At 48.2% G+C, this 17,888-nt stretch overlaps 1 protein-coding gene across 7 annotated transcripts in view; it reads right to left on the reverse strand.

Moving 5' to 3' along the window:
- The window catches only part of PDE4D (phosphodiesterase 4D), a 1,020,783-nt gene that overhangs the window by 439,270 nt on the left and 563,625 nt on the right, over positions 1-17,888 (reverse strand). Inside the window, exon 1 of one of the 7 annotated variants that reach the window (XM_063962773.1) lies at positions 14,658-14,739. The exons of the other annotated variants lie outside the window; for them this stretch is intronic. The gene's annotated coding sequence lies outside the window, so the exon portion shown is untranslated. Of the gene's footprint in view, positions 1-14,657; positions 14,740-17,888 lie in introns of those variants that run through there. 7 annotated transcript variants of the gene reach the window in all.

The raw sequence follows: 17,888 nt of genomic DNA on the forward strand, positions 1-17,888 counted from the left end.
AAAACATTTTTCATTGCCTCAATCATATAACGAGTGGCCCTATTGGACATTACATTAGTCTCTTCGTCGTCGACACTGATATCAGTATCCGTGTCGACATCTGTGTCTGTCACCTGAGGTAGCGGGCGTTTTAGAGCCCCTGATGACTTTTGAGACGTCTGGGCAGGCACGGGCTGAGAAGCCGGCTGCCCCACATTTGGCATGTCGTCAAATTTTTTATGTAAGGAGTCGACACTTTCGCGTAATTCCTTCCACAAGTCCATCCACTCCGGTGTCTGCCCCGCAGGGGGTGACAACACATTTATAGGCACCTGCTCCTCCTCCACATAAGTCTCCTCATCAAACATGTCGACACAGCCGTACCGACACACCGCACACACACAGGGAATGCTCTGACAGAAGACAGGACCCCACAAAGCCCTTTGGGGAGACAGAGAGAGAGTATGCCAGCACACACCAGAGCGCTATATAATACAGGGATTAACTAAATTATATCCCCTATAGCTGCTATATATGTATTTTGCGCCTAAATTTAGTGCCCCCCCCCCCCCCTCTTTTTTACCCTTTTCTGTAGTGTAGACTGCAGGGGAGAGTCAGGGAGCTTCCTTCCAGCGTAACTGTGAGGGAAAAATGACGCCAGTGTGCTGAGGGAGATAGCTCCGCCCCTTTTTCGCGGACTTTTCTCCCGCTTTTTTATGGATTCTGGCAGGGGTATTTATCACATATATAGCCTCTGGGGCTATATATTGTGATATATTTGCCAGGCAAGGTGTATTTATTGCTTCTCAGGGCGCCCCCCCCCCCAGCGCCCTGCACCCTCAGTGACCGGAGTGTGAAGTGTGAGGAGCAATGGCGCACAGCTGCAGTGCTGTGCGCTACCTTGGTGAAGACTGATGTCTTCTGCCGCCGATTTTCCGGATTCTTCTTGCTTCTGGCTCTGTAAGGGGGCCGGCGGCGCGGCTCCGGGACCGAACACCAATGGCCGGTTCCATGCGGTCGATCCCTCTGGAGCTAATGGTGTCCAGTAGCCTAAGAAGCCCAAGCTACCACCAGTTAGGTAGGTTCGCTTCTTCTCCCCTTAGTCCCTCGCTGCAGTGAGTCTGGTGCCAGCAGATCTCACTGTAAAATAAAAAACCTAACATATACTTTCTTTCTAGGAGCTCAGGAGAGCCCCTAGTGTGCATCCAGCTCGGCCGGGCACAGGATTCTAACTGAAGTCTGGAGGAGGGTCATAGTGGGAGGAGCCAGTGCACACCAGGTAGTCCTAATTCTTTCTTAGCTGTGCCCAGTCTCCTGCGGAGCCGCTATCCCCCATGGTCCTTACGGAGTCCCCAGCATCCACTAGGACGTTAGAGAAAAAGATTTACCGGTAGGTTTAAAATCTTATTTTTTCTTACGTCCTAGAGGATGCTGGGGACTCCTTAAGGACCATGGGGATTATACCAAAGCTCTAGAACGGGCGGGAGAGTGCGGATGACTCTGCAGCACCGATTGAGCAAACATGAGGTCCTCATCAGCCAGGGTATCAAACTTGTAGAATTTAGCAAAAGTGTTTGAACCCGACCAAGTCGCCGCTCGGCATAGCTGTAATGCAGAGACGCCTCGGCAAGCCACCCAAGAAGAACCCACCTTCCTAGTGGAATGGGCCTTTACCGAATTCGGTAACGGCAATCCAGCCGTAGAATGAGCCTGCTGAATCGTGTTACAGATCCAGCGAGCAATAGTCTGCTTAGAAGCAGGAGCGCCAATCTTGTTGGCTGCATACAGGACAAACAGAGCCTCTGTTTTCCTAACCCGAGCCGTCCTGGCTACATAAATTTTTAAGGTCCTGACTACATCAAGGGACGTGGAATCCTCCAAGTCCCCCGTAGCCACAGGCACCACAATAGGCTGGTTCCGACCCTCTGGAGCTAATGGTGTCCAGTAGCCTAAGAAGCAGAGCCTATCATTTAAGTAGGTCTGCTTCTCTCTACTCAGTCCCACGATGCAGGGAGCCTGTTGCCAGCAGTGCTCCCTGAAAATAAAAAACCTAACAAAATTCTTTTTTCAGAGAAACTCAGGAGAGCTCCCCTGTAGTGCCCCTAGTCTCCTCTGGGCACAGGATCTAACTGAGGTCTGGAGGAGGGGCATAGAGGGAGGAGCCTGTGCACACCCATTCTAAATTTCTTTATAGTGCCCATGTCTCCTGCAGAGCCCGTCTATACCCCATGGTCCTTACGGAGTCCCCAGCATCCTCTGGGACGTAAGAGAAAAGAGTGTTTTTAGCGTTTTGTTTTATTTTTTTCCACCAATATTTTTAACCCCTCCTATTATTTTTCACGAAAAAGGTGCGGCCCTATGTATTTTTGCTGCAGAAAAATGGTGAGTTATCAGGGATTTGTCTTTGTCTGCCTCAGGCAGGTGAAACCAAACCCCCGCTAAGCGAAGGCATCAGGCTAATAGGATTGCCCCCAGCTAACCAATTAGCCACGGTAAATGACTGCGGCTGACTGGATACCCCCAAATAATGTACATAGCCCTGCGAAATGTCAAATAGCGTTTTACTGGACAAACCCATAAATGCCTTCCACATTATGTCATGTAAGTATACTATGGCAAGCACACCGCGTGACTGTACTTCCAGTAATATGCACAATACCCCTGAATACATTATTTAGCATTTGGTACTCCTGGATGGATTACTACCGGGCCGCGCCCCACTTCAAAACCGAACAGAATCATATCTACGCACGTTTAATTACATGTGTGCATCTTTGTGTGATGTGCGCTCCATCTCTTCCTGTGCCGTAGTTATCAACATTGCTAGTCGACCTTTTCACTACATCCCGTTGTAAGGGCTATGACGTGGCTGATCACCTAGAAATGTGCTAAACAGACATACTGTAAAGGAGAAAAAACGCAGGTCTGGACTTGTTCCGGGTCACTAATGACCAATACTGTGTGGATAATGGAGGGTTTGGTCACTGAGCACACTTTAGCTGTTTCAATTACAGTTTAAAGTATCACCCCCCTTAATCCAAATTAATATCAAATACAAATGTTTTGTTTTTTTTCATTTCTGTTGCCATGTGGTTGCGATATAGCACTCAGAAAACACACACACACGTACACGTCACACACACACACACACGAGTAGTTGGGCACTCTGCTCAGCAGTTACATCTATTTAGGGTGCCAGAGAAGTCAGCAGTATATGGTGTAAAGGTGCTCAGCACTCCAGGCCTTGATAAAGAGTGAAGCTACAGTATGCCCGAAACATTGCTGATATCTCTGGCTATGCTTTAAGCCTAATAGACACATTGGTGATTTCTTTTCCCTACAGTTGTTGGAGTGTCGTGCATCTTTATACCATAGTCTTCATGCTAGGCTGGTTTAGTATGCGCCCTGCTAAAACAGCCCGCAGTCGCCGCCACCTGAATAGATGGCGCATGGCATCTATTCACATTGAATGGAGAACTTGGGGGAAGGTGTTGGGCATGCCCCCATCAGCGACGTTGAGGGGGGACGGGCTGCCCCCAATAGTGGTTTCGTCTAGGCCTCAACCCCTCCCCAACCATCCACGACCCCATTTTGGAGCGTGTGCGCTATCTGCCCGGCACCTCAGTGCCCTGCTCTGCCCTAATCCTGGGGGGTGCACTACATATATATTTATGTATATGTATGTATATACAGTATATATAAAGCATACTAAAACATAGGTTTGTTAAAGTGAAAGAGAAGTAATTTACATTCATTGAATGGCCCCTTTACTATGAAATTTGGTATATAACGGAAGCTGGAATATTGGCGAATGAATTAACACACAGATTGGAGCTCCAGGATAAAGTAACCAGAGATGACATAAAGGGTTCATCAGATTGGAATCCTTTCTTTCGCATGCTGAATGTCCTGCTCAGCGGTTGCCACCGCAATTTAATTACACTTACAGCAATTATGGGTGACCCTGTCTTCGCAGTCTGGCTGCGAAGGCCGATGGCCCGCCGCCATTTTTTCCGGAGAGGCTTCGTATGACGTCATGCAGCTTCCCCAAAAATGTGCACCGCCCCGCCCCCATTCTAGGCTTTCCATCCCGGCAACACCGCGTCGCAACTCAGAATAAGGCCCATATTGCACAGCGCTTTACATAGAGTATTTGGCCATTCACATCAGTCCATGATCCAATGGAGCACAAGCACAGAGAGAATAGACAAACTCCACACAGTTAGGTATAGGCTGCGAGGGTGGGGGAGGGGGGAGGTTCAGGCACTCTGGGGAGGATTAGGGTTAGGCTGCGGGGAAGAAGGTTAGAGTTAGGCTGCGGGAAGGTAGGGGGGAGGGTAAACATACCTACCCGACCCCTTTCAGGAGTCTGTGCATCAGGATGCCGGTGTGTGCCATCATCCTATCCACCGGTATTTCTTATGTATTCCGACAAGACATAGCCAAACTTGTATTTATAGTTACTGTGCGTTACAGCTGTATTGATTTTCTATATTCACCTTTTCATACCCGATGGTTAATTCACATCGATCCCTGCACCAGTGGAGCTTACAATCTATATTCCCTGTCACATGGACACTCGCACACATACACTAGTGTTAATTAGTCAGCAGCCAATTAAGATAGCAGAATTGTTTGCTGTGAGGGAGGAAACAGGGGCACCCAGATGAAACCTACGCAGACAGGGTGAACATACAAACTCCACACATATTGGAGATATCCGAGAATTGAGCTCATGACCTCTGTGCTGTAAGGCAACAATACTAGTCACTACGTCAACCATGCTGGCAATAAAAAGAAATAACAACTCCCACTAAAATAGTCCCGTTTCTGTGCTGCACTGTTAGTAATGATGTCATAGGTACAAGTCTTATTTGTTCATATGGGAAACACAGTCCTGGTTATAGCAAAGTATTAAACACCCTGTGGAGAACAGCTAAGCCATGGATATGAATGCTCACTGTGAATGGGAGAATGGACCATCAATGCATTGTGCACTATCCTGGCAGTGGGTAACTATGTATTGTATGACCATTCTGCATAGGGATCGGCGATCCCAAATGTTGGTCCATTAAAGTTGACGCTGTTGGAAGCAGGCACAAAGGTGTCTCTATGTAGTATGTGTTAGCATAGACAGAATGTGTAGAATATGATACACGAGGATAGACAGACTACATTCCCTGTCCCAGAGCAGAGACATCCTATGATACATTTCAGAACATGCCACAGTTACCTAACATATATCTTAATAAAGTGACTGGTTACACTTTGAACTATTATCAGAGGCTCATTAGTCATGGTGACGCAGGACATGAAGGAAATACCTGTTTTCATTTGACATGTTCCAGAAATTTGGGCTCTTACGACTCAGACGTTTGGAAAGCAGCAGCAGCTTGAAATTACCCAGTATCGGTCCTTTTGTCACGCCGCTGTTTTTTATTATTTTTTATTTTTGGGGAGGAAGATTTACACTGTACTATATGACAATGTATTTTATTTCAGGTATTTGTATCTGTTTCAAATGCAAAGAATAAAAGGGGTAAAAGTACTGTGGACATGTATAGAATGCAAAATATGTATTAACTGAAATACGGGGAATCTCTTAAAATTGAACAATGAAAAAAAAGAAAAGGAAAAGCACTTAATAGGCAAAGGGAATCTCAGGAGCTTCCCGGTGTTATCTCCTCACCCTGCACATTTTACTAGGAAGTCAGCGGGATGTGGAAGATTCACCGATGGTAACTACCCCAAAGATCAGAAGTCTCCTGCATCTTCTGGGAAAGTAGGTAAGTGAAAGGGTCTGCACAGCAAGCGGCGGGGGAGTGTCTTGCATGCTGCACATGTGACAACACGCTCTGGAGTCCTGCAGTGTTGCGTGGTTGCACAATGCCAGAGATGGACATCTGGGCCCTGCTTCCGCTCTCCTATGCAGGACCTATGCTCCTGGCGACAGCGGGTTTGCAGAGTGCTTCAGACAGACATCTGGTCCCTGTTCCCCTCCTCAATGAGAAGTCCTCATCATCACTCCTTCTGCCCCCCCCCCCCCCCCCCCCTCGACTGCTGCTGTGGCAACTCCTAGCTCCTGCGGGGTTACAGCTGGATAACACTACTCTCCCCTACTCACCACACTCCTTCTGTGCTCCTGGCTCCCACAGGGCTGCAGCTGGATGGAACTATGGGCCTGATTCAGGTTGGATTGCAAAGTCTGCTAAGTAGCAGAATTTGCAATCCATGTGAACGCATTTAAGGTTGCCTCCTGCCGCCGCCCACAAGAAGCCTGCCTCCATCTTTCTGATCGCGGCGACTGCATGTGACGTCACGCAGCCGCCGCAATCACTACTGCACCGCTCCCCCCATTTCCATGACGCCGCGCCCGTTTGCCCGCCAGCAACGCTCCTTCTCCACTCAGAAAACGGAGCGTTGCCGCCCATCCTCCCGCCCTCGAACTCCTCTGCCTGATTGACAGGCAGAGGTGATCGAATTTTCTGCGGCCGCCTGCAGAAAATACGGGTGCATGCGTAGGACGCATATTTTTTGTAATTTTTGCGGTTGGATCGCGTTCTGCGATCCAACCTGAATCAGCCCCTATGTTCTATGCTTCCCTCCTCCTCTCCTCTACTTTAGTAACCACCTCTGGATCCCTCTACACCTTTACCCCCCACAGACACCATCTTATTAGTCAGCCTTCCTGGAGGACGTCTCCCTCAGTTCGGCTAACTGGTTACAGAAACAACCGGTTAATAATACCATCCAGGGTGCCTATGTTTTATTTTTTCTTTATGGGTTTTTCTTTTATGTGTCTTTATGGGTTTTTTTCTCCTATCGATGCCTATGTGTTTGGTTTTTTTATGCAAAGCTCATAAGTTGTATTGTTTTAAATAATAAATGATTTTATTTTTATTTTTTTCTCATACAAAGCCTATGGATGGAATTCAAATGTTTATCCGCCAGCAGCCACAAGATGGAGCCCAAACAGAGCTATTCAATTGTAGCTCTGTTTGCATGCTAAAGCTGTCAGCATCTGCATTTCGGGGAGTCACTTTAGATGGGAAATCAGGAAATATAATCAATTAAATATTGCCCTAGGTGTTTTATTCTTTTAACTTTTCATAAAAAATACCCCAATGTCCTGCTGCACATGCGTTGCCGAGTTGACCCCCCCCCCCCATTGCAACTACCCCCTGCGCTGTGCCCCTCCTTACTGGTGATCATAATCACCAAACCCGGGGATCGGTGGCCAGAGCTCCTGGCTGGCTGCTGGTCATCTGGGTTCCCTGCTGCTGTGACCTCCGGTGCTGTAAAGTGAGCCATCACTTTACTGCACCAGAGGTCACAGGAGCAGCAGGAAGCCACGATGACCGGCAGTCCATACCGGAGCACCGATCACCGACCCTGGGTAGGTAAGTATGATTTTTTTGTTTAACTTTTTTTTTTATAACTTTTTTAAACAGTGATCAGTCTGTGGGACACATTACCTACTCTCTGCACAACTTTCTCTGCCTAGGGGCAGTCAAAGCTGTGCAGAGGTACACAATCCGCAGTGAGCCCTGTCATTGTGGCAGCTGAAGCTGGCGTAATTATCACAGGGCTCACTGCTGTGTTTTTTTACATTTTATTTTTAGCAAATTCGGTCAGATCCCATTTCCCATTATGAGTATGGGGAATGCGATCTTGTTTACTAAAAAAAAAAGTGCATTTCACAAATAAGCTCCTATGTCTCCCAAGACCTATGCGGAATAAGTATTGTACACCAGAACGCTCCATGGTTTTCCTATTATTTTTACTTATTTAGAAGCATCTACACAGTTAAATGAGAAAGAGCTGATCCTGGTTTATTTCAAATACACTTCAACAGCCACACTGATGACACGTCTCAATAAACAGAGTTAAACAGTTTGAGATATATCCATTGCACAATAAATAAAAACATATCTTGTCACATAACTGTATCATGTACATTTATTTCCTTTACCAAGGGTTCATGACGCAACCAACGCAAAGCAGAACCCAGAGCACACGATTTTATACACAGCCTTCTTAGGTTTCTCGTAAATGGTATGAAAGACATTCAAGGGAACTTCCAGTGGTGTAATGACAAATGATATAGTGGATCACTATCTCCCCACTATACCATGCCACACTCCCTCTATATGCTGTCCCGTAGGGTCAAAGCCAGAACTTTCTGGGCCCCATAGCAATATTTTTAAGGGTTCCTTCCTTGTCCAATGCTTCTAGAGAGACACCTCTATGCAACAGTTGTTAATGTTATACCCCATAGTAGTGCCCTAGTTTATTTTTTGAACCATAGTTGTGCCCTAGTTCATGTTACAAATAATAAGAATTTACTTACCGATAATTCTATTTCTCGGAGTCCGTAGTGGATGCTGGGGTTCCTGAAAGGACCATGGGGAATAGCGGCTCCGCAGGAGACAGGGCACAAAAAATAAAGCTTTAGGATCAGGTGGTGTGCACTGGCTCCTCCCCCTATGACCCTCCTCCAAGCCTCAGTTAGGATACTGTGCCCGGACGAGCGTACACAATAAGGAAGGATTTATGAATCCCGGGTAAGACTCATACCAGCCACACCAATCACACTGTACAACCTGTGATCTGAACCCAGTTAACAGTATGATAACAGCGGAGCCTCTGAAAGATGGCTCACAACAATAATAACCCGATTTTTGTAACTATGTACAAGTATTGCAGATAATCCGCACTTGGGATGGGCGCCCAGCATCCACTACGGACTCCGAGAAATAGAATTATCGGTAAGTAAATTCTTATTTTCTCTATCGTCCTAGTGGATGCTGGGGTTCCTGAAAGGACCATGGGGATTATACCAAAGCTCCCAAACGGGCGGGAGAGTGCGGATGACTCTGCAGCACCGAATGAGAGAACTCCAGGTCCTCCTTAGCCAGGTTATCAAATTTGTAGGATTTTACAAACGTGTTTGCCCCTGACTAAATAGCCGCTCGGCAAAGTTGTAAAGCAGAGACCCCTCGGGCAGCCGCCCAAGATGAGCCCACCTTCCTTGTGGAATGGGCATTTACATATTTTGGCTGTGGCAGGCCTGCCACAGAATGTGCAAGCTGAATTGTATTACACATCCAACTAGCAAAAGTCTGCTTAGAAGCAAGAGCACCCAGTTTGTTGGGTGCATACAGGATAACAGCAAGTCAGTTTTCCTGACTCCAGCCGTCCTGGAACCTATATTTTCAGGGCCCTGACCACATCTAGCAACTTGGAGTCCTCCAAGTCCCTAGTAGGCGCAAGACACCACAATAAGCTGGTTCAGGTGAAACACTGACACCACCTTAGGGAGAGAACTGGGGACGAGTCCGCAGCTCTGCCCTGTCCGAATGGACAAACAGATATGGGCTTTTTTGAGAAAAAAAACACCAATTTTGACACTCGCCTGGTCCAGGCCAGGTCCAAGAGCATGTTCACTTTTCATGTGAGATGCTTCAAATCCACAGATTTGACTGGTTTTAAACCAATGTGTTTTGAGGAATCCCAGAACTACGTTGAGATCCCACAGTGCCACTGGAGGCACAAAAGGGGGTTGTATATGCAATACTCCCTTGACAAACTTCTGGACTTCAGGAACTGAAGCCAATTCTTTCTGGAAGAAAAATCGACAGGGCCGAAATTTGAACCTTAATGGACCCCAATTTGAGGCCCATAGACACTCCTGTTTGCAGGAAATGCAGGAATCGACCGAGTTGAAATTTCTTCGTGGGGCCTTCCTGGCCTCACACCACGCAACATATTTTCGCCACATGTGGTGATAATGTTGTGCGGTCACCTCCTTTCTGGCTTTGACCAGGGTAGGAATGACCTCTTCCTGAATGCCTTTTCCCTTAGGATCCGGCGTTCCACCGCCATGCCGTCAAACGCAGCTGCGGTAAGTCTTGGAACAGACATGGTACTTGCTGAAACAAGTCCCTTCTTAGCGGCAGAGGCCATAAGTCCTCTGTGAGCATCTCTTGAAGTTCTGGGTACCAAGTCCTTCTTGGCCAATCCGGAGCCATGAGTATAGTTCTTACTCCTCTACGTCTTATAATTCTCAGTACCTTAGGTATGAAAAACAGAGGATGGAACACATACACCGACTGGTACACCCACGGTGTTACCAGAACGTCCACAGCTATTGCCTGAGGGTCTCTTAACCTGGCGCAATACCTGTCCCGTTTTTTGTTCAGACGGGACGCCATCATGTCCACCTTTGGTAATTCCCAACGGTTTACAATCATGTGGAAAACTTCCCCATGAAGTTCCCACTCTGCCGGGTGGAGGTCGTGCCTACTGAGGAAGTCTGCTTCCCAGTTTCCATTCCCGGAATGAAACACTGCTGACAGTGCTATCACATGATTTTCCGCGCAGCGAAAAGTCCTTGCAGTTTTTGCCACTGCCCTCCTGCTTCTTGTGCCGCCCTGTCTATTTACGTGGGCGACTGCCGTGATGTTTTATCCCACTGGATCAATACCGGCTGACCTTGAAGCAGAGGTCTTGCTAAGCTTAGAGCATTATAAATTTACCCTTAGCTATATTTATGTGGAGAAAAGTCTCCAGACTTGATCACACTCCCTGGAAATTTTTTCCTTGTGTGACTGCTCCCCAGCCTCTCGGGCTGGCCTCCGTGGTCACCAACATCCAAAACTGAATGCCGAATCTGCGGCCCTCTAGAAGATGAGCACTCTGTAACCACCACAGGAGAGACACCCTTGTCCTTGGATATAGGGTTATCCGCTGATGCATCTGAAGATGCGATCCGGACCATTTGTCCAGCAGATCCCACTGAAAAGTTCTTGCATGAAATCTGCCGACTGGAATTGCTTCGAAGGAAGTCACCATTTTTTTACCATGGCCCTTGTGCAATGATGCACTGATTTTAGGAGGTTCCTGACTAGCTCGGATAACTCCCTGGCTTTCTCTTCCGGGAGAAACACCTTTTTCTGGACTGTGTCCAGAATCATCCCTAAGCACAGGAGACTTGTTGTCGGGATCAGCTGCAATTTCGGAATATTTAGAATCCACCCCTGCTGTTGTAACAGTATCCGAGATAGTGCTACTCCGACCTCCAACTGTTCCCTGGACTTTGCCCTTATCAGGAGATCGTCCAAGTAAGGGATAATTAAGACGCCTTTTCTTCGAAGAAGAACCATCATTTCGGCCATTACCTTGGTAAAGACCCGGGGTGCCGTGGACAATCCAAACGGCAGCGTCTGAAACTGATAGTGACAGTTCTGTACCACGAACCTGAGGTACCCTTAGTGATAAGGGCAAATTTGGGACATGGAGGTAAGCATCCCTGATGTCTCGGGACACCATATAGTCCCCTTCTTCCCGGTTCGTTATCACTGCTCTGAGTGACTCCATCTTGATTTGAACCTTTGTAAGTGTTCAAATTTTTTTAGATTTAGAATAGGTCTCACCTAGCCTTCTGGCTTCAGTACCACAATATAGTGTGGAATAATACCCCTTTTCTTGTTGTAGGAGGGGTAATTTAATTATCACCTGCTGGGAATACAGCTCGTGAATTGTTTCCCATACTGCCTCCTTGTCGGAGGGAGACCTTGGTAAAGCAGACTTCAGGAGCCTGCGCAGGGGAAACGTCTCGACATTCCAATCTGTACCCCTGGGATACTACTTGTAGGATCCAGGGGTCCTGTACGGTCTCAGCGTCATGCTGAGAGCTTGTCAGAAGCGGTGGAACGCTTCTGTTCCTGGGAATGGGCTGCCTGCTGCAGTCTTCTTCCCTTTCCTCTATCCCTGGGCAGATATGACTCTTATAGGGACGAAAGGACTGAAGCTGAAAAGACGGTGTCTTTTTCTGCAGAGATGTGACTTAGGGTAAAAAACGGTGGATTTTCCAGCAGTTGCCGTGGCCACCAGGTCCGATGGACCGACCCCAAATAACTCCTTCCTTTATACGGCAATACACCTTTGTGCCGTTTGGAATCTGCATCACCTGACCACTGTCGTGTCCATAAACATCTTCTGGCAGATATGGACATCGCACTTACTCTTGATGTCAGAGTGCAAATATCCCTCTGTGCATCTCGCATATATAGAAATGCATCCTTTAAATGCTCTATAGTCAATAAAATACTGTCCCTGTCAAGGGTATCAATATTTTTAGTCAGGGAATCCGACCAAGCCACCCCAGCTCTGCACATCCAGGCTGAGGCGATCGCTGGTCGCAGTATAACACCAGTATGTGTGTATATACTTTTTATGATATTTTCCAGCCTCCTGTCAGCTGGCTCCTTGAGGACGGCCCTATCTATAGACGGTACCGCCACTTGTTCTGATAAGCGTGTGAGCGCCTTATCCACCCTAAGGGGTGTTTCCCAACGCGCCCTAACTTCTGGCGGGAAAGGGTATACCGCCCATATTTTCTATCGGGGGGAACCCACGCATCATCACACACTTCATTTAATTTATCTGATTCAGGAAAAACTACGGTAGTTTTTTCACATCCCACATAATACCCTCTTTTGTGGTACTTGTAGTATCAGAAATATGTAACACCTCCTTCATTGCCCTTACCGTGTGGCCCTAATAAGGAATACGTTTGTTTATTCACCGTCGACACTGGATTCAGTGTCCCTGTCTGTGTCTGTGTCGACCGACTAAAGTAAACGGGCGTTTTAAAACCCCTGACGGTGTTTTTGAGACGTCTGGACCGGTACTAATTGTTTGTCGGCCGTCTCATGTCGTCAACCGACCTTGCCGCGTGTTGACATTATCACGTAATTCCCTAAATAAGCCATCCATTCCGGTGTCGACTCCCTAGAGAGTGACATCACCATTACAGGCAATTGCTCCGCCTCCTCACCAACATCGTCCTCATACATTTCGACACACACGTACCGACACACAGCACACACACAGGGAATGCTCTGATAGAGGACAGGACCTACTAGCCCTTTGGAGAGACAGAGGGAGAGTTTGCCAGCACACACCAAAAACGCTATAATTATATAGGGACAACCTTATATAAGTGTTTTCCCTTATAGCATCTTTTTTATATATTTCTAACGCCAAATTAGTGCCCCCCTCTCTGTTTTAACCCTGTTTCTGTAGTGCAGTGCAGGGGAGAGCCTGGGAGCCTTCCCTCCAGCCTTTCTGTGAGGGAAAATGGCGCTGTGTGCTGAGGAGATAGGCCCCGCCCCTTTTTCGGCGGCCTCGTCTCCCGCTCTTAACGGATTCTGGCAGGGGTTAAATATCTCCATATAGCCCCCGGAGGCTATATGTGAGGTATTTTTAGCCAAAAATAGGTTTTCATTGCCTCCCAGGGCGCCCCCCTTCCAGCGCCCTGCACCCTCAGTGACTGCCGTGTGAAGTGTGCTGAGAGGAAATGGCGCACAGCTGCAGTGCTGTGCGCTACCTTAAGAAGACTGAGGAGTCTTCATGCCGCCGATTCTGGACCTTCTTCTTGTTTCAGCATCTGCAAGGGGGCCGGCGGCGCGGCTCCGGTGACCATCCAGGCTGTACCTGTGATCGTCCCTCTGGAGCTGATGTCCAGTAGCCAAAGAAGCCAATCCATCCTGCACGCAGGTGAGTTCACTTCTTCTCCCCTAAGTCCCTCGTTGCAGTGATCCTGTTGCCAGCAGGACTCACTGAAAATAAAAAACCTAACAAAACTTTTACTCTAAGCAGCTCTTTAGGAGAGCCACCTAGATTGCACCCTTCTCGGCCGGGCACAAAAACCTAACTGAGGCTTGGAGGAGGGTCATAGGGGGAGGAGCCAGTGCACACCACCTGATCCTAAGGCTTTATTTTTTGTGCCCTGTCTCCTGCGGAGCCGCTATTCCCCATGGTCCTTTCAGGAACCCCAGCATCCACTAGGACGATAGAGAAATGTCCTCTTCCATTGTTGTCCATGATGCGTCTGCATTGCATGCTGTGTGGCACAGCGTAGGATATGGTAGCGGGAGGGTGTGTATGAACGTTCCTGCTACCCCATGCAGCACATTCCCCAGCGGCTGGGAAGGGAAGCGGGGAGCGTTGCTCCCGCTACTTATGCAGCTACGGGGGAACCGGAGGGAGGAAATCTCAACAGGTAGCGAGGCACTATACACCCGTTACCCTTAGAAATGACCGAGGCAGACGGAAGCGTTAGTGGGAGCTCCCCAGTGCTATAGCAGTGAATGGGGAATTTGGACGCTGTGGGAGGACACTATATGACGCGATGCGTGCGGATTGCGGCAACGCCACGACAAGCTACCTTCCACAGCAACAAAGTACGAGGACACATCTGTATGTCACACTGTAGGGCCGCCAGTACACATTATGCAACACAGTAACCCTAATTAACATAATGACATACAGTGAACCCAGCTCACATAATGCAACACTATTGTTTCTCCATGTCATATATATATATATATATATATACATACACACACACATATATATATACATACATACATACATACAGAGACATATACATGGAAAGTCACATACAGAGACACGCACACATATACACAGAGGGTCACCTATAGAGACATATACATGGGGGGGTCACTTATAGAGACATACACAGGAGAGGTTGAATAAAGTATACAGACACACATACAGGGAGGGTCACATATACAGTACATAGGGGAAGAAGGGGTCACTCATCCAGAAACACTGAAGAACACAGCAATGTATTTCCTCCCCTAGCTTACTCTGGGGATGGCAGCAGGATAGCGGATAGATCCCCTTCCCATGGCAGCAGCTCCCTCCTCCTCCTCCATGAGCCCCGTCTCCTGTTCAGTCAGAGGAGCATGTGCTGGTCTCCACCAATCAGGGTTCAGCACACGTTCCTCTGACCCTGGGTATCTCCCAACCAGCAGCACTGCAGCAGGAAGGAGCTGCTGTAAGTTGTGTCCCCACCATCACCTCTTCCCTAATGTGGTTCTCCCCAAATCACCAGTATATGGATGAGACCTGGATTTGGGGATAAGTCACAAGCTAGTAGAAGCAGAAGAAGAGAGACATAGGTATACTGTAGTTGGGGGTGGTGTGTGATAATTTCTTATGGTGACAGGTTGAGGATGTTACAGTTAGTGTACATAGATAGGTTAAAAGCTCATGAGTGTTAATAAGGGGGGAGTGGATTCAGGGCCGGTGCAAGGGTGTTCGGCGCCCTCCTGCAAACTATTCAATTGCGCCCTCCCTCCCTTAACTCATAAAGGGACAGCGTGCACCACAAGAGGGGTGTAGTCTCACAAGGAAGGGGTGTGGACACACAATAGTACCACCAATTTAAATTATGTCTCACTGTAGCACAATTTTATTCACATTAATAATAATAATAATAATAATAATAATTTTATTTATATAGCGCTCTTTCTCCAATAGGACTCAAGGCGCTTAACAGATACAGAGCGTAATATAGCACAGAAAATAATGAAGTACAGAACAGATTTTCATAAAATACAGAAGCATGGAGATACTAAAGGGACAATTATGGAAATGCTTGAGTGAACAGGAAAGTCTTGAGTCTACTTTTAAAGGATTCTATAGTTGGGGCCTCTCGCACTGTGCGGGGAAGTGAGTTCCATAGAGTCGGAGACGCATGACTAAAAGCTCGACCCCCAGATGAATTACGGGAGATTCTAGGTACTGCTAAAAGTCCTTCATCTACAGATCGCAGTAATCGAGTGGGGCAGTATGGGGTCAGTAGCTGCTTCAGGTACCTTGGGCCCTGGTCATGTAGTGCTTTGAAACTCAGTAAGCCAATCTTGAAGATGATTCGCCATCTTACAGGCAGCCAGTGAAGTGAGTAGAGGATGGGTGTTATGTGGCTAGAACGGGGCTGGTTGGTTAACAGCCTGGCAGCTGTGTTTTGCACCAGCTGTAAGCGGTGCAATTTTTTTTCTGGGAGACCAAGGTAGAGGGCATTACAGTAGTCTAATCGAGATGATACAAATGCGTGGATGACTTTTGGCAGATCATCTGAGGCAATTAAGTGCTTGATTCTGGCTAAGTTCCTCAGGTGAAAGAAAGAGGATTTGATTGTGGCTGATATCTGATGTTTAAGTGTCAAGCCACCATCCAGGACAACGCCAAGATTCCGCACACGATCACTGGTTTGTAATTCCGAATCCCCGAGTGTAAGTCCAGTTGGTTGGCTATGCTGAAGTCTTGTCCTTTGATGTTGCGGTCGTATCATAAGGACCTCTGTTTTATCCGGGTTCAGTCGCAGCCAACTAGCACTCATCCACTCCTGGAGCTCAGCTAGACAGCCATTTAGGGTTGCTATTGGGTTATCAGTGCCCGGAGCAAAGGACAAGTACAGTTGTGTATCATCTGCATAGCAGTGGTAGACTAGCCCATGGCGCCTGATTATTTCACCCAGCGGGAGCATGTATACTGCAAAAAGCATGGGGGATAGTATAGAACCTTGTGGGACACCACATGGCAATGGCACTGGTGGTGATGAGTATAATCCAGACAATACTCTCTGTGACCTGCCTGTGAGAAATGATTTGAACCAATTTAGGACTGTGCCATCCAGTCCACAAAAATGTATCAGACGCTCAATCAGAAGCCCATGGTCCACGGTATCAAATGCTGCAGAGAGATCCAGAAGGATTAAGGATTACACTGCACGTATTCCCCATGATTCATATAACACAACATAGTAGTGCCCCTTATATACTGATGTCCAGCATTGCATGGGTTAATTTTTATTGTTTTAAGCTATTTTCCCCAGCACTGCCTCTGGCTATTTCTGCTCACTTTTTCCTCCTCTCTCGGCAACCCCTTTCCCCATATATTTTCCTTCCCTGCTTTCCCCTTCTTACGCCCACTACTTTGAGAGGGGATGTAGTTATGTGACCGGTGGTCAGGAGACCGACGGTCACATAACCTCCCCCTACATCCCGCTCCCTCACAATCCCTCACGTCCCTGGCCAACAGGGACTATTCCCACTCGTGGGTGTCCACGACACCCATAGAGTAGGAATAGAACCTGTGGCGACCGTAGGTCGCCACCAAGCTCGCAGCGTGGCATGCGCAGCAAGCCCGCAAGGGGCTTGCTGCACTCGCCACCCCCAGCTGGGAATCCGCTGCAGGGATCCCGGCATCGGGTTCCTGACCACCGGTCACGCATACCACACCCCTTTGAGAGTTACAGGGAGGGTGAGGGCAGGGACACTGAGAGGGAGTTACAGGGAGGGTGGTGGCAGGGACGCTGATGGGGAGTTAGAGGGAAAGTGAGGGTAGATACTCTGACCGGGAGTTACAGGGAGGGTGCGGACATGGACGCTGATGGGGTGTTAGAGGGAGAGTGTGGGCTTGGATGCTGATGGGGTGCTAGAGGGAGAGTGAGGGCATGGACGCTGACGGAATGATAGAGGGAGAATGAGGGACACTGAGAGGGAGTTACAGGGAGGGTGAGGGCACCCTGAGGTGGAAGCTACGGGGAGGGGGAGGGTAGGGGCAATGAGGGGGGAGTTACAGGGAGGGTGTTGGCAGGGGGTCCAAAAAATAGCTTTATTAGAATAAACAAATGCTCTAAATCCCCCTGACTGTCGCTTACCAAATATTTGAAGTATAAGCAGCAGCCTGTCATACTTTGGTCTCTATCATACTGTGTGCTGTGGCTCCCTTTGATCTAAAGTAGCCCATAGGAGAGGACTCGGAGGCAGAGCTGTGGTTGTATGCTGAGTGCTCTTCCTGGTTTCACTGAGTGGGCGGAGCTCTTCATGCTACCGATGCCGCTGCTCCCTTTGATAAGTGTGACAGGCGCTGGCAGCAGCGGCATCCGGCAGCAACAGGCAGGACAGACAGTGCGGCTCCGTCAGGGGGCAGAGAGGGGGGAGACGCTCTTCATGCTGCTGGCGCCGCTGCTGCCTGTCAGTGTGACAGGCAGCTAGCAGCAGCGGTGCACATCAGCAAGGTCGCACAGC

The sequence above is a fragment of the Pseudophryne corroboree genome, chromosome 1, assembly GCF_028390025.1.
Source record: "Pseudophryne corroboree isolate aPseCor3 chromosome 1, aPseCor3.hap2, whole genome shotgun sequence".
Classification (NCBI taxonomy): domain Eukaryota; kingdom Metazoa; phylum Chordata; class Amphibia; order Anura; family Myobatrachidae; genus Pseudophryne; species Pseudophryne corroboree.